Source organism: Papio anubis, chromosome 4 (assembly GCF_008728515.1).
Source record: "Papio anubis isolate 15944 chromosome 4, Panubis1.0, whole genome shotgun sequence".
Lineage (NCBI taxonomy): Eukaryota > Metazoa > Chordata > Mammalia > Primates > Cercopithecidae > Papio > Papio anubis.
This window is the reverse complement of record NC_044979.1, coordinates 166993534-167007827: the sequence shown is the minus strand read 5'-3', so window position 1 is coordinate 167007827 and position 14294 is coordinate 166993534. Positions and strand designations below refer to the sequence as shown.

General features: G+C 44.8%; 1 protein-coding gene across 1 annotated transcript in view; it reads left to right on the top strand.

The window, feature by feature from the left end:
• Positions 1-1784: 1784 nt before the first annotated feature.
• Positions 1785-14294, top strand: part of TIAM1 (TIAM Rac1 associated GEF 1) — a 293585-nt gene continuing 281075 nt past the window's right edge. Inside the window, exon 1 of the mRNA XM_017956476.3 lies at positions 1785-2404. The gene's annotated coding sequence lies outside the window, so the exon portion shown is untranslated. The remainder of the gene's footprint in view (positions 2405-14294) is intronic.

Sequence of the window (14294 nt, the reverse complement as noted above, 5' to 3'; positions counted from 1 at the left end):
CCTTTCTCAGGAGCACAAAGACAGGAGCAAAACTGAGGGGAGAATGGAGTGCAATGAAATATGCAGAAAGAGGAAGACATATACAAGCCAGGAGCAAGGGAGATACAAATTAGTGGATGTGGGGAGACCTTCCCATGCAGGAACAGAAGCAGAATTTTGATATTATTTTGTTTCTTTATATTTTAATATATTGGTCTAAATTTATGGAATACATGTACGATTTTGTTACATGAATAGATTGTATAGTGGTGAAGTCAGGACTTTTAGGGGAGGAGTCTCCAATCCCCAGGCCATGGGCCAGTACCTGTCTATGGCCCGTTAGGAACCAGGCCACGCAGCAGGAGGTGAGCGACCTATGAGTGAGCATTACTGCCTGAGTTCTGCCTCCTGTCAGATCGGCATTAGATTCTCATAGGAGCACAAGCCCTGTTGTGAACTGCACATGTGAGGGATCTAGGTTGCATGCTCTTTTTTTTTTTTTTTTTTTCCAATCTGAGAGAGTCTTGCTCTGTTTCCCAGGCTGGAGTGCAGTGGCATGATCTCAGCTCACTGCAACCTCCCCCTCCCAGGTTCAAGTGATTCTCCTGCCTCAGCCTCCCAAGTAGCTGGGATTCCAGGTGTGCACTACCACGCCTGGCTGATTTTTGTATTTTTAGTAGAGACGAGGTTTCACTATGTTGGCCAGGCTGGTCTCGAACTCCTGACCTCAGGCGATCCACCTGCCTCAGCCTCCCAAAGTGCTGGGATTATAGGCATGAGCCACTGTGCCTGGCTTTGTGCCCCTTGTAAGAATCTAATGCCTGATGATCGGAGGTGGAGCAGATCCTGAAACCATCCCCCACCCCCTCATCCATGGAAAAACTGTCTTCCATGAAACTGGTCCCTGGTGCCAAAAAGGTTAAGGACTGCTGTTATGGAGTACCGATGACCCAAATAACATACATTGTACCCATAAGTAATTTCTCATCATCTACCCCCTGCGCACCCCACCACCCTTTCAAATCTTTATTGTCTGTTGTTTCACACTCTGCATCCGTGAGTACACATTATTTAGCTCCGACTTAGAAGTGAGAACTTGGAATACTTGTCTTTCTGTGTCTGACTTAAGATAACGACATCCAGTTCCATCTAGGTTGCTGCAAAAGGCATGATTTCATTCATTTGTACAACTGAATACTATTCCATTGTGTGTATATATCACATTTCCTTTATCCAGTCATCTGTTGATAGACACCTAGGTCGATTCTGCATCTTTGCTACTGTGAATCCTGCTGCAATAAATGTAAAATGCAGGTGTCTTTCTGATACAATGATTTCTTTTCCTTCCGTAGCCGTCTTGTTTCTTTAAAAGCGCAGATGAAATGCACTTTCTAATGCTGTCCAATTGCCCATTGCACACATTCTTATACTTGATACCCAGCGGTTGGCAAACCACAGCCCACAGGCCAGATCCGGCCCATCATCTGTTTTTGTGAATAACGTTTATTGGGGCTGGGCGCGGTGGCTTAAGCCTGTAATTCCGCACTTTGGGAGGCCAAGACGGGTGGATCACTTGAGGCCAGGAGTTTAAGACTAGCCTGGCCAATATGGTCTCTAGTAAAAATACAAAAATTAGCTGGGCATGGTGGCAGGCACCTGTCATCCCAGCTACTGGGGAGGCTGAGGCAGGAGAATTGCTTGAACTCGGGAGCAGAGGTTGCAGTGAGCCGAGATGGCGCCATTGCACTCCAGCCTGGGTGAGGGAGTGAGACCCTGTCTCAAAAAAAAAAAAAAAAAAAAAAAAAAGAAAAGTTTCTTGGGAAATGGCCACATCTATTCATTTATCTTCCATGACTGCTTTTGTGCCTCTGTGGCAGGATTGAGACATGCTGAATGGCTGCTGGAGTTTGAGATACTTCTTTGCTGGCCTCTTAAAAGAAATTTGCTAACTTCTGTGCTACAGTAACCTTTATTCAGACAGTGAAATCTAGGACATCCCCCGTATTTAAAATCTCTAGCTTTTAATATTTGCTGCTTTTTGTTAGTATTTTAAATTCAAGGCACAGCCCCTGCTTCTTACTCTCCTCTTTGCCCTTGGATTATTTCAGGAGTTTCATTTTCTGTGGGGTGCTACTTCCCTCTTGAGGACATTTAGCATTACGAGGTAGGGGCTTTTATGATTGAGGTGGGAGGCAGAGAGGTTCTAAATCATCCCCAGTGGGCAGGACAGTTCCATCCTCAACGTCAGGAGCCCACTCACCCTCGGAGCCACTTGCCTTGTGGCCGTGATGTAACATGGAATGTTTTTCAGGGGCTGTTTGTGACATTGTCCAGTGAGGGGCTGGCCCCTAATGCTCTCACTTCAGCTGAGTTCATGCTTTTGTATGCCATATTTTAGGTGCTGTCAGACACAGGAAACCACCAGGTAATTTATCTGCCTGCCAGTGGGAGGACTTACGTTGACTGGATACAGACTCTCTCCCTTTCTGCCTCTGTTGGTCTCTCTCTTCTCTCCCCTCCCTCTACCTCTCTCTCCTCCCTTTCTTTCTCTCTGTCTCTCTCTCACATACACACTCACACACACTCTCACACCCTGTCTCATACATACACACATCAGCACACACACTTACACATAGTCACTGACACACGCTTACACTCATACACTCACACACAGTCTCATGAACATACACTCACATACACACACTCTTACACAGTTGCTCACACATGCTCACACTTACACATAAACTCAGTCTCATGCACTGTCTCACATACACACACACACTGTCACACACACACACACTGTCACACACACTTATGCAGTCGTTCACACACGCTCACATACATAAGAACTCACCCTCACAGTCTCATACACATACACACATACTCTCACACTGTCCCATATACATACTGCCACACACACTCTTACACACAGTTGCTCACACACGCTCACACATACATATACTCACACACTCGCAGTCTCATACATATACTCACACACTGTCTCATATTACACATACACTATCAGACACACAGTCTGACACACCCACACAGATACATACACTATCACACACGTGCTCACACTCACCTAATGCAGTCTCACACATACTCTCAATCACTGTTTCACACTGACACACATACACGCTTTCTCACACACACATATGCTCTTTCACATGTACACTCACTCTCCACAGTGTCACACACACACAATCTCTCACTCACACACACACACTGCTACGCCCTCAGTGCTGCTTCCATTGACTTTAATAACTGCTTCAGTCAGTTCCTAGGACAGGATGTTGCTGCGTTTCCCTGGCTTTCTCGTGTAGTGCCAGAGAAAACTTGGATCTCCTTTTTTCTCTCAAAGGAATCAACAGCCGGCCTTTATGAATCTTGCTTAAAACAAAACCCCAAACCTCCGCCCCCCGCAAAAAAAAAAAGGCCTCCTTAACCCTTTGCCCCTCACCTAGCTGTCATTGCTTTTGGGGACAGGGTTAGAACTTTTATCCAGAAAAAGCCAGCTGTCCCCTGCCCCCCACCAGGGAGGGAGGCCTTGGGGAGAGCATGGATTTTTCCTCCAGCCCAGAGAAGGCCCCAAGGCCACTGGAGGAGAGATGGAGATGGGCAGGGGTGTACTTGCAGAAGTTGGGGGACAAGCCGTGGCTGCAAGGGAGGTGGGCCAGTGGTGTGGAGGTCTGAACAGGGCTCTGAGAGGGGTGGATCACCACTCCACACAGCTCCGGTGTGTGGAGCTGAGCGTGGAGTCCTGTGTGCTTGGCATCTGAGGAGCAGGAAGTCAGTGTGCAGAGTGACCGTGGGCTGTGGAACCTCAGCCTAGAGGGATGTGGGGAGTGGGAGGTGGGGTGGTGGGGCAGCCTGTGAGAAAACTCAACTTTGAGACTGTCAGAGAGATCTAAGAAAGGAGAAGATCTGGCTGGGTGTTGTGGCTCACTGCTGTAATCCCAGCACTTTGGGAGGCCCAGGCTGGTGGATCACGAGGTCAGGAGTTCAAGACCAGCCTGGCCACCATAGTGAGACCCCGTCTCTACTAAAAATACAAAAATTGCTTGTATTTTTGGTGGCGGACGCCTGTAATCCCAGCTATTCGGGAGGCTGAGGCAGGAGAATCCTTGAACCCAGGAGGTGGAGGTTGCAGTGAGCCGCGATGGTGCCACTGCACTCCAGCCCGGGTGACAGTGCGGGACTCCGTCTCAACAACAAAAAAAGAAATGAGAAGGTCTGAGTTGCTGCCATTTAGGGGACTGAGGAGCATGAGTGTGGGAGCAATGTGTTTACAGAGACCTTCTCAGGACCCACAGCACTGGTGAAGCCTGGAGGGGGGCGATGTGGGTGATACAGGTGGTGTTTTGGTGGCCGAGAGCAGTGGCACTCAGAGTGTGTTGCATCACTGCCACCTGGAAGCTTTGTAAGCCATAGATCGCTCCACTTCTAGGTTTCCGATTCATTAGGTCTCAGGTCAGGCCCGAAAATTTGCGTGTCTAACGGTTCCTGGGTGATGCTGACGCTCATGTGGGGACCGTACTTAGAGAACCACTGTCCTCGTGTGAGAACGGTAAACAGAGCTCATCCGTGTCCTCAAAATAGAACTAATCTAAGACATGGGGAGAAGATGAAAAATAAAACTGGTTAGATATTAAGAATAGAAATTTGGTCCCCATTCACGTTGATGAGAGTGACAGAATTTTCTAAGTTCTGGAAAGGGTTAAGCCAGTTTAGCCAAAATGTTATTGAGCAATAGCATGATAGTGGAGACTTTCATTAAAATCTAATTCCTCTGCATTTGGGGAATGTATTCACTATAAACAGGAAGAGTGTTTCAAAACTGGAGTTTTGGCTCTTTGTAATTTTGAATCCTTTTAGCTGACTCGGGAAAGAGAGTCCCTCATTTGAACTTTTCTTTATAAAAGAAGAGAATTCAAAGGCCTGAGCGGTTCCCATCTTTCACCATCCTGGCTTGTCCCCTTAATATCAGGATGACCACTTGATGTCAGCGACCTAAATTTTCAGTTGACAGACTCTCATTTCTTCTCTTTGTCTTTCTCTTTTCTTGACAAGTGTAAGATTTTGGCCACAAATGTAAACATAACTAAAATATAAACAAGAGAAGGACAGATAGACACATAGTAAACAGTATTATCAGGTGCTTCGAGAATATCCTGAATGATCTAGAAGTGAATCCTAGGTTTTTAACAGAACTGATGTCTTTGCCCTAAGTTTGGATTTGTTTTCTGTAATGTGAGATACAGCAAAACTTCAAGAAGCTTTTTCAGTTGCAAGCATGCAAGTTTCCAAAGAGCTCTTACTTCCTTGTGTGGGCACATTGGACAGGTCAGCCATTCATCGATTTCTTAAATATCCTTAAAAGGATTGATTTAGGCCACGCCTGGTGGCTGATGCCTGTTATCCTAGTATTTTGGGAGGCTGAGGCTGGCTGATCACCCCAGGTCAGGAGTTCAAAACCAGCCTGGCCAACATGGTGAAACCCCGTCTCTACTGAAAATACAAAAAAATTACCCAGGCGTGGTGGCGGGCACCTGTAATCCCAGCTACTCAGGAGGCTGAGGCAGGAGAACTGTGTAAACACAGGAGGTGGAGGTTGCAGCAACTGAGAGTGCACCACTGCACTCCAGCCTGGGCGACAGAGTGAGACTGTGTCAAAGAAAAAAAAAAATTAAGAGCAAATGACTCATTTGAAAAGGACAGTATTGAAATCCTTAACCTTGGAACAGGAGCCTGCTCCCGATGGCTCGAGCCATGGACTTTCTTTTGGTTTTAACTAGGGTATCCAGTGACTCACCTCAGCACCAGTGGTGGCAGTAGTGCTTGGGAGGGGAGGGTGAGACTTCCGGGTCTTTTAGAGCTATGTTTATTTACAGGTTGTTGGGATCTTTGCCAAGGTGCTTGAGCCGCTTCTTCGTGTTTTGGTCCCACCATCTGTGAACTCCACTGATGGTGTGTAAATTAATAAAATGCTCCGTGAGCCCCGGATGAGAGACTTTGGAGGTGCCAAGAGGAATCGTAATAAATAATATTAAACAACTCCAGGGATTTTAGCAGTGTTTACAATTTTGGCTTCACACACTTAGAGGTTTGGAATCGTTTTATAAAACTGACTTGAAAACCATGCATTAGGCTTTCTTTGTGTGATTGGCAACACTTCAGAAACCACGAGGATCCCTGCTTCTCAGAGATGTTTCGAGAGAACCTCATCAATATGGCACGGAGCTCTGCCTCCTTGTGAGAGCTGTCACTTTCCCGGAAATCCTTCCCTTGCTCGTGGGAATGTCGGGGATGTCGTTGGTCTATGACCATAAAAGTGTCCTAGGAAAGAAGGACAAGAAGGGAGGAGCGCGGTTGTAGCCAGCAGTTCCAGTGTTATTGGTATGTCTGGTGTTTTAATAGAATGATCTGCATTAAAAAACTTGTCTGATGGCACAAACTGTGTGTGAAACAGGGCAGTGCATTTGGGAATTTGTTTATTTATTTATTTTATTTTTATTTTTATTTTTTGAGACAGAGTCTTGCTCTGTCGCCCAGGCTGCAGTGCAGTGGCACGATCTTAGCTCACTGCAAGCTCCACCTCCTGGGGTCACGCCATTCTCCTGCCTCAGCCTCCCGAGTAGCTGGGACTACAGGCGCCCGCCACCATGCCCAGCTAATTTTTTGTATTTTTAGTAGAGATGGGGTTTCACCGTGTTCGGCAGGATGGTCTTGATCTCCTGACCTTGTGATCCACCCACCTCGGCCTCCCAAAGTGCTGGGATTACTTTTTTAAGGTGAAAGTTGAATGAGGAGGGGCAGGGTGACACATACCACTGACATTTCACATCTGCTTTGTTGGAGTTTTATTTGTGACTCCTAAGTTCTACCTACAGGGCTGACAGCTCCGTTGGGCTGGCGGCACCAGCATGGTCTGACCTTTCTCTGTCTGAATATTTAGTAACATGCAAATTCTTCCAGAATCATGGCTGTGCCTTCTTGTGTCTTGGATTCGTAGAGTTTGGGACCTAGGTGCTTGATAAAAGGTTATTGCGTTAGTAATAATAATAGACAACACGTGCTTGCTATAGAGCAGGCCCTGTTCGAAACCTTTTTTGTATTAATTATTTAATCTTCCTGAGAATTATAATGAAGCAGGATTCTAACTAATCCTATCATTATCTCCATTTTGTAGAGAAAGTTTAAGTAACTTGCTTAAGGTTATTCAGGTCTTAAAGGCTGGGTTATATATGCATCCAGCTAAAGGGATTTGACCTCTTTAGCATCAAATTCCTTCTCTTAATCATTGCTCTAGTATTAAAGTTCTCAAAAGTTTAATAAATTATAATGATGTCTGGATTTTATCTTGGGAACCTGCTCAAGAGTGACAATATTAGGAGTGATTTTTTTTTTTTTTTTTTTTGAGACAGAGTCTCGCTCTGCTGCCCAGGCTGGAGTGCAGTGGCCGGATCTCAGCTCACTGCAAGCTCCACCTCCCGGGTTTATGCCATTCTCCTGCCTCAGCCTCCCGAGTAGCTGGGACTACAGGCGCCTGCCAACCTGCCCGGCTAGTTTTTTGTATTTTTTTAGTAGAGACGGGGTTTCACCGTGTTAGCCAGGATGGTCTCGATCTCCCGACCTCGTGATCCGCCCGTCTCGGCCTCCCAAAGTGCTGGGATTACAGGCTTGAGCCACCGCGCCCGGCCCTTTTTTTTTTTTTTAAAGATAACGTTTAAGCCATGGGACTCAATTTGTGTTGAGGTCGGGTAGGGGTGGGAGTTGAGCCATATTAACGACTGCCAAGGAGATCAGCAGCGGGGCTTGCATGTTTGTGTATCTTTGAGAAGAATTTAGGATGACGGCAATCTCTTTGAGTATGTCTTGTGTTTTGAATTCCACAGGAGCCCAGTCGTTTATACTTTTAAAGCAAATGTGGTTGAGGTTCATTAGAGTTAAGGCTTAGGAAGGTGGAGGTGAGTTTTGTGGTTGGAGACTCTGACTTGGGTTTGCTTTTCTTAATATCACTTTTAAATGTCTCCCATCTGTGTTGTGTGTGTTGGGAGGTGATGTGGTTTGGCTCTGTGTCCCCACCCAAATCTCATCTTAGAGCTCCCATAATTCCCATGTCTTGTGGGAGGGACCCAGTGGGAGATGATTAAATCATGGGGGCGGGTCTTTCCCCTGCTGTTCTTGTGATAGTGAATGGGGCTCACGAGATCTGATGGTTTTAAAAACGGGAGTTTCTCTGCACAAGCTCTCTCTTTGCCTGCTGCCATCCGTGTAAGATGTGTCTTGCGCCTCCTTCCCTTCCACCATGATTGTGAGGCCTCCCCAGCCATGTGTAACTGTAAGTCCAATAAACCTTTCTTTTGTAAATTGCCCAGTCTCAGGCATGCTTTTATCAGCAGTGTGAAAACGGACTAATACAGGGGAAGTGGGCTCAGGAAGGGGGATTGGGGCAGAGCATGGTAGAGGAACCTGTCCAGGGTGGGGATAGGCTGAGGACATTGACTTTCATGGACTCTTGAAGAGAACGAACTGTGCTGGAACTTTCTGGCTGCCGCTCCCAGGAGCAGGGTCATGTGTTTGCTGAATTGTACCTGCAAGTTTTTTGTTATTGTGATTTATTCATTTATTTATTTTTGAGACAGGGTCTTCCCCTGTCATCCAGGTTGGAGTGCAGTGGCATGATCATGGCTCACTGTAACCTTGACCTCCTAGGGTCAAGTGATCCTCCTGTCTTTAGCCTTCCGAGTAGCTGGGACCATAGGTGTGCACCACCATACCCGGCTAATTTTTTATTTTTGTGTAGAGATGGGGGGTGGTCTCACTTTCTCACCCAGGCTGATCTCAAACTCCTGGGCTCAAACATTCCTCCTGCCTTGGCCTCCCAAAGTGCTGAGATTACAGGCATGCCCACTATGCCTGGCCTGTATCTGCAAGTTTTAAGGGCCAATATCAAAGTATTAGGATCTAGGAGGAAAAGGGAGCTGTTGGGTATTGGCAGAGCTCTGCAAAGTCATAAATGCCTTGAGCGTTTTTAAAAACTTTTTATTTTGAAATAATTGTGGACTGACTTACAAGAAGTTGAAAAATAATAGAGAGGTCCTGGGTACCCACCACCCAGCTTCCCCCAGTGGTGACATCTTCCTTAGCTATACTGCATTATCGAAACCAGGAAACTGAAATTGGCACAATGCAAGTCACAGAACTGCAGACAATAGGTGGAAGTGGTGGCTCAAGTCTGTAATCCCAGCTACTCAGGAGGCTGAGGTAGGAGGACCACTTGAGTTAGGCGTTCCAGACCAGACTGGGCAATATAAAGAGACCCCATCTCTTAAACAAACAAACAAGACCTTACCAGAATTTCACCAGCTTGGCATACACTTCCCCCCACCGCCCCCCGCCCCCCGCTTTAAAATAGGACTTGGTGTAGAATTTGACCAGTGTTTTTTGATGAGGGACAGAACCTCTGAGTAAGACTGTAATAAATGTTTTACAGACGCGTGGTTTTTTATCATAGCTCCGTTTGCTAAAGTGTTACTACCACGGCAAACAGTTGAGTGGAATGTGAAGTCCAGCAGCTCAGTTACGGGGTAGAGACCAAGCAATTTGGTTATTTTCATTTATGGTCTTGAACTCTTTGGGGATATTATCTTCACTTTTTTGTTGCCTTTTCAGAGGGAGGATATTTTCTAAAGATAAAAGGATAATTCAAGGTCATCGTGTCATCTTAAGAGCTCTTGGAGGGAATGATAAACAAATGTTGTTTTTCCTGGAAAAGGTTGGGATTTCGATTAGTCAGATAAAAGGTATGGACTGATAGGACTTAAAGATCATGGATACAATTTCATGATAACTGTTAGAGTGGATTTCCTTTTATAATGACAGCCCTGCGTGAGTTGCGGCCAAGTGTCGCCTGCCTGGCTTGCCTGTGATTAATTGCTCCTGCCTCTGTGATCCCATCACGCTTTGCTGAGACTTCCAATTAGCCTCTGTCACTATCTGCCCTGGATTTGAGCTATTTGTGAGGGTGACTGTCTTCTCAGCTAGACTAGGAAGTCTTTGAGGGCAGGGACTGTCTAATTCATTTTTTGACTTTTCTCCTCCTCCTTTCTCCCAGTATCAAGCAAGATGCATCGAGCAGAAGGGCTCTCTCTATTTTCTAGCCCCCAGCAATTTTTAGACTCTTCCTTATTCTAGCTTCACTTCTTTATGTATTTATCTGGGCATCTGTTTATATGTTATGTGTATTTGAAACCAGTAAGGCTGAATCCATACTAGATTATTTTGTAATTTTGAGCTATCATGAGTCAGACTGGCCTTGTTCTGTAGTGCTACCTGAATAGCAGAAAAACAACCTAAGAGCTTGGTAGATTTTCTTCAAAAAAAGCAGTGGGGAGTTGTTTTTGTTTTCTCTGTACTATGGATTTTTTCCTTAAAAAAGTATGTCATCGGCCGGGCGCGGTGGCTCACGCCTGTAATCCCAGCACTTTGGGAGGCCGAGTCGGGCAGATCATGAGGTCAAGAGATCAAGATCATCCTGGCTAATACAGTGAAACCGCGTCTCTACTAAAAATACAAAAAATTAGCCAGGTGTGGTGGCGGGCGCCTGTAGTCCCAGCTACTCAGGAGGCTGAGGCAGGAGAATCACTTGAACCCGAGAGGCGGAGGTTGCAGTGAGCCGAGATCGCGCCACTGCACTCCAGCCTGGGTGACAGAGTGAGACTCTGTCTTAAAAAAAAAAAAAAAAGTATATAATCTTTATACTTAACTGTTAACCTTGGGATAATTCAAATTCTTCTGAGTCATTGCTGCCTTTTGTGATTTGGCATTTCAGGGATGTTGGCAATGGTCTGTGATTATGAGCCCTGCACATCAGCCGTGGCGCTGTGAGCCCCTGTCTTCTTGGAGACGTACAGAAAGCTACACTTTTTAGTCACTTTTTCTTTTTGAGACGGAGTCTCGCTCTGTCACCCAGGCTGGAGTGCAGTGGCACGATCTTAGTTCACTGCAAGCTCCGCCTCCTGGGTTCACGTCATTCTCCTGCCTCAGCCTCCCGAGTAGCTGGGACTACAGGTGCCCGCCACCACGCCCGGCTAATTTTTTTTCTGTGTTTTTAGTAGAGACAGGGTTTCACCTTGTTAGCCAGGATGGTCTTGATCTCCTGACCTCGTGATCCCCCTGCCTTGGCCTCTCATAGTGCTGGGATTACAGGTGTGAGCCCAATCTTAATTCCAGATTTTTAAGTGAGAGTCTGTTTGGCCAATACCGAGTCATGTATTCACCTAGCTTCTGCTGGGATGCAAGGGTGCATGTGTGATGGGTGATCTCAGACTTGCCCAGGCGGGCTGTCCAAAAAGCGGGGTTGTTGGGAAGCAATGATTGACATGGCTGCCGTATCCCAGTAAAGGAACAGTTTACTATTGTTTATATTCAGCTCTAGGCTACATTAGCAGGGCAGGGCCCATTTTTTCCTGCCTTGTGTTAGCTTCCATCTTTTCCCAGTTAAAATTTCAGGTCTAGACAGTAGAATGAGGAATAGGTACAGAAGTGCTGGGGTCTATCTGTAGCTGATGAAGAGCTGGTTACTAACACTGACTAGGGACAGAGGTCATTGGATACATGACATCACCAATGAATATTTAGTTTAAAAAATACTTTCATTCATGCTTTTGGATTAAATTAGTGCATATGAATTTATCTTTTCATATGCACTTGTTTACTTTTTGAGTTCCTAACTTCGACTTAAAAAATGCAGACTCACCCTGCAGTGATTCCACTTTATTTCTTTATGTATTTATGTATTTATTTATTTCGTGATGGAGTTTTGCTCTTGTTGCCCAGGCTGGAGTGCAAAGGCACGATCTCGGCTCACCGCAACCTCTGCCTCCTGGGTTCAAGCGATTCTCCTGCCTTAGCCTCCTGAGTAGCTGGGATTACAGGAGCCTGCCACAATGCCTGGCTAATTTTTGTCTTTTTAGTAGAGACGGGGTTTCTCCGTGTTGGTCAGGCTGGTCTTGAACTGCCGACCTCACGTGATCCGCCTGCCTCAGCCTCCCAAAGTGCTGGGATTACAGGCATGACCCACTACGCCCAGCCGGGATTCCCCTTTAAAAATAGTCAAGGACTTCTGATGTGTGTTGAAGTCATTAGATGACAGGAATACAGTAACCAAATGGTAAAGACAGAGAAGAGGACTGGGCAAGACTTAAAGGCTTCTATGCCCCCTTAACCAGCTGTGTCACTTTGGTAATGAAGTTCTTTGAATTTCAGTTTCTTAGCTGTAAAACAGGGTAGGTATAGTACCTGTCTCATAATGTCGTTGAGAGGATTCCATGAGCTGAAATCTACTCAAAGGCACTTTACTAGGCAGTTGGGATATAGGAGTGCACAAAATCCACAAAGATATTGCTCTCCCGGAGTGTATATTCCAGCATATGCTGCCACCGCTCTAATTTATAAATCAAAAAATATGGTGTCTGACCGGGCACGGTGGCTCATGCCTGCTGTCCCAGCACTTTGGGTAGCTGAGGCGGGCAGATCACCTGAGGTCAGGAGTTTGAGACCAGCTTGGCTAACATGGTGAAATCCCATCTCTACTAAAAATACAAAAGTAATTTGCGGGGCATGGTGGCAGGTGCCTGTAGTCCTAGCTACTCGGGAGGCTGAGGTAGGAGAATTGCTTGAACCCAGGGAGTGGAGCTTGCAGTGAGCGAAGATCACGCCACTGCACTCCAGCCCGGGTTTCAGAGGGAGACTCTGTCTCAAAAAAAGAAAAGATAAACAAAAAAAAAGAAAGAGTGGTGTCCTTATATTTCGCCTTATATTTCCTTCCAATTCTTTAAAATTTTAGTTTAGCTTTTTTTTATTTGTTTGTGGGTTTCTTTTTTTGTTTTGTTTTTTTGTTTTTTGGTTTTTTTTTTTGGTGGATAGGACCATATATAGCTGACAGTCAGGCTTCTCTGACTTAGAAAAATCAGGATGTGTGAGTGAGTGTATGTGTGTGCCTTAGAAATCAATGAAAGTGTCAACATTCTTTGAAAAAGGTCTGTTTTCCAAGGCAAACGTGAAGTTAGCTTTATTTGAGTTAGGGGAATAGAGAACACTTGTGAGAGACATTTATGAGCTGGAATATTGGCTTTGAAGATCCAGGGAAAGGCATGCCTATTTGTGCAGGGGGCCACTCATTTCGCTTGTATCAACTCAAAGTCAAAAATCTTCATGGGTTTTAATAATCCTAAATGTCATATTGAATTTAAGCTTGGAAACTTTCAGATAACACCTCTTTGTAACAGCTATGGTTTACTCATCTCTTGGGCTATAACATAGATCTCAAGATACAAATCATCCATTTTAAAAACGTTCACATTTTGCAACGTTTGCTGTGAGCAATAGAAACTTTTGGGGCAAGCTCTCTTAGATGAAGGAAGCATTTCCCCCCACGGTGGATGCATACAATTCATCTGTTAGCTAGAAGAAGCAATTTCCTTTCTTTGCCTCGGGATTTAAAGCAATAATATATTGTATATAATTATTTAATTTAGTTGACCTAAATGTTAATTTATTATTTTTAAAACTTTAATAGATTGTAATATATCTTAAATCAAAATCAGTTTAAAATGGCCCGAAGTATTTAAGGATACTCTGGTATAAATTTTAAAGAGAGAACTTATCCAAGCCAATATTAAAAAAAAATAATTTCCTTGCTTTATAGACAAATTTTAGTATATCTCAGGGGGCATTAATGTTATATCTAAAATGTCAAAGTAAGATTTATAATAATAGAAATGTATTATTCTTTATTATACATAGTATAGATGAGTAAAGCAACCAATTCTACCTTGTGGAATTAATTTTGGCTTTGCTGTTTCTTTTTAGTTTCTGGAAACCGCTAATTTTATTTTATTTTATTTATCTATTTATTTTGTATTTTTAGTAGAGATGGGGTTTCTCCACGTTGGCTAAACTGGTCTCGAACTCCTGGCCTCAAGTGAGCCGCCAGCCTTGGCCTCCCAAAGTGCTGGGATTACAGGCGTGAGCCACCGGGCCCATCCCAAAGGCTATTTTTAATTGTTTGAGAAGAGACAGAGCCTGGGTGATAAGAGATGCTGATGTTTACATTTCTCTTTCTTCTTCAGTTTCACAAGATAAATGATCAACTCTGTATTCTCATATCACACTAAATAGTTCTCCATATCTGCCCAGGCACAGACTGAAGCCTGCTTAGATATTTATCAAAGTGGCTAATGCCCTTGGTATTGTAATTGGTTATAATTTTTCTCCTTTACTGAGGGAGCACACAGAATTTTCGTGCC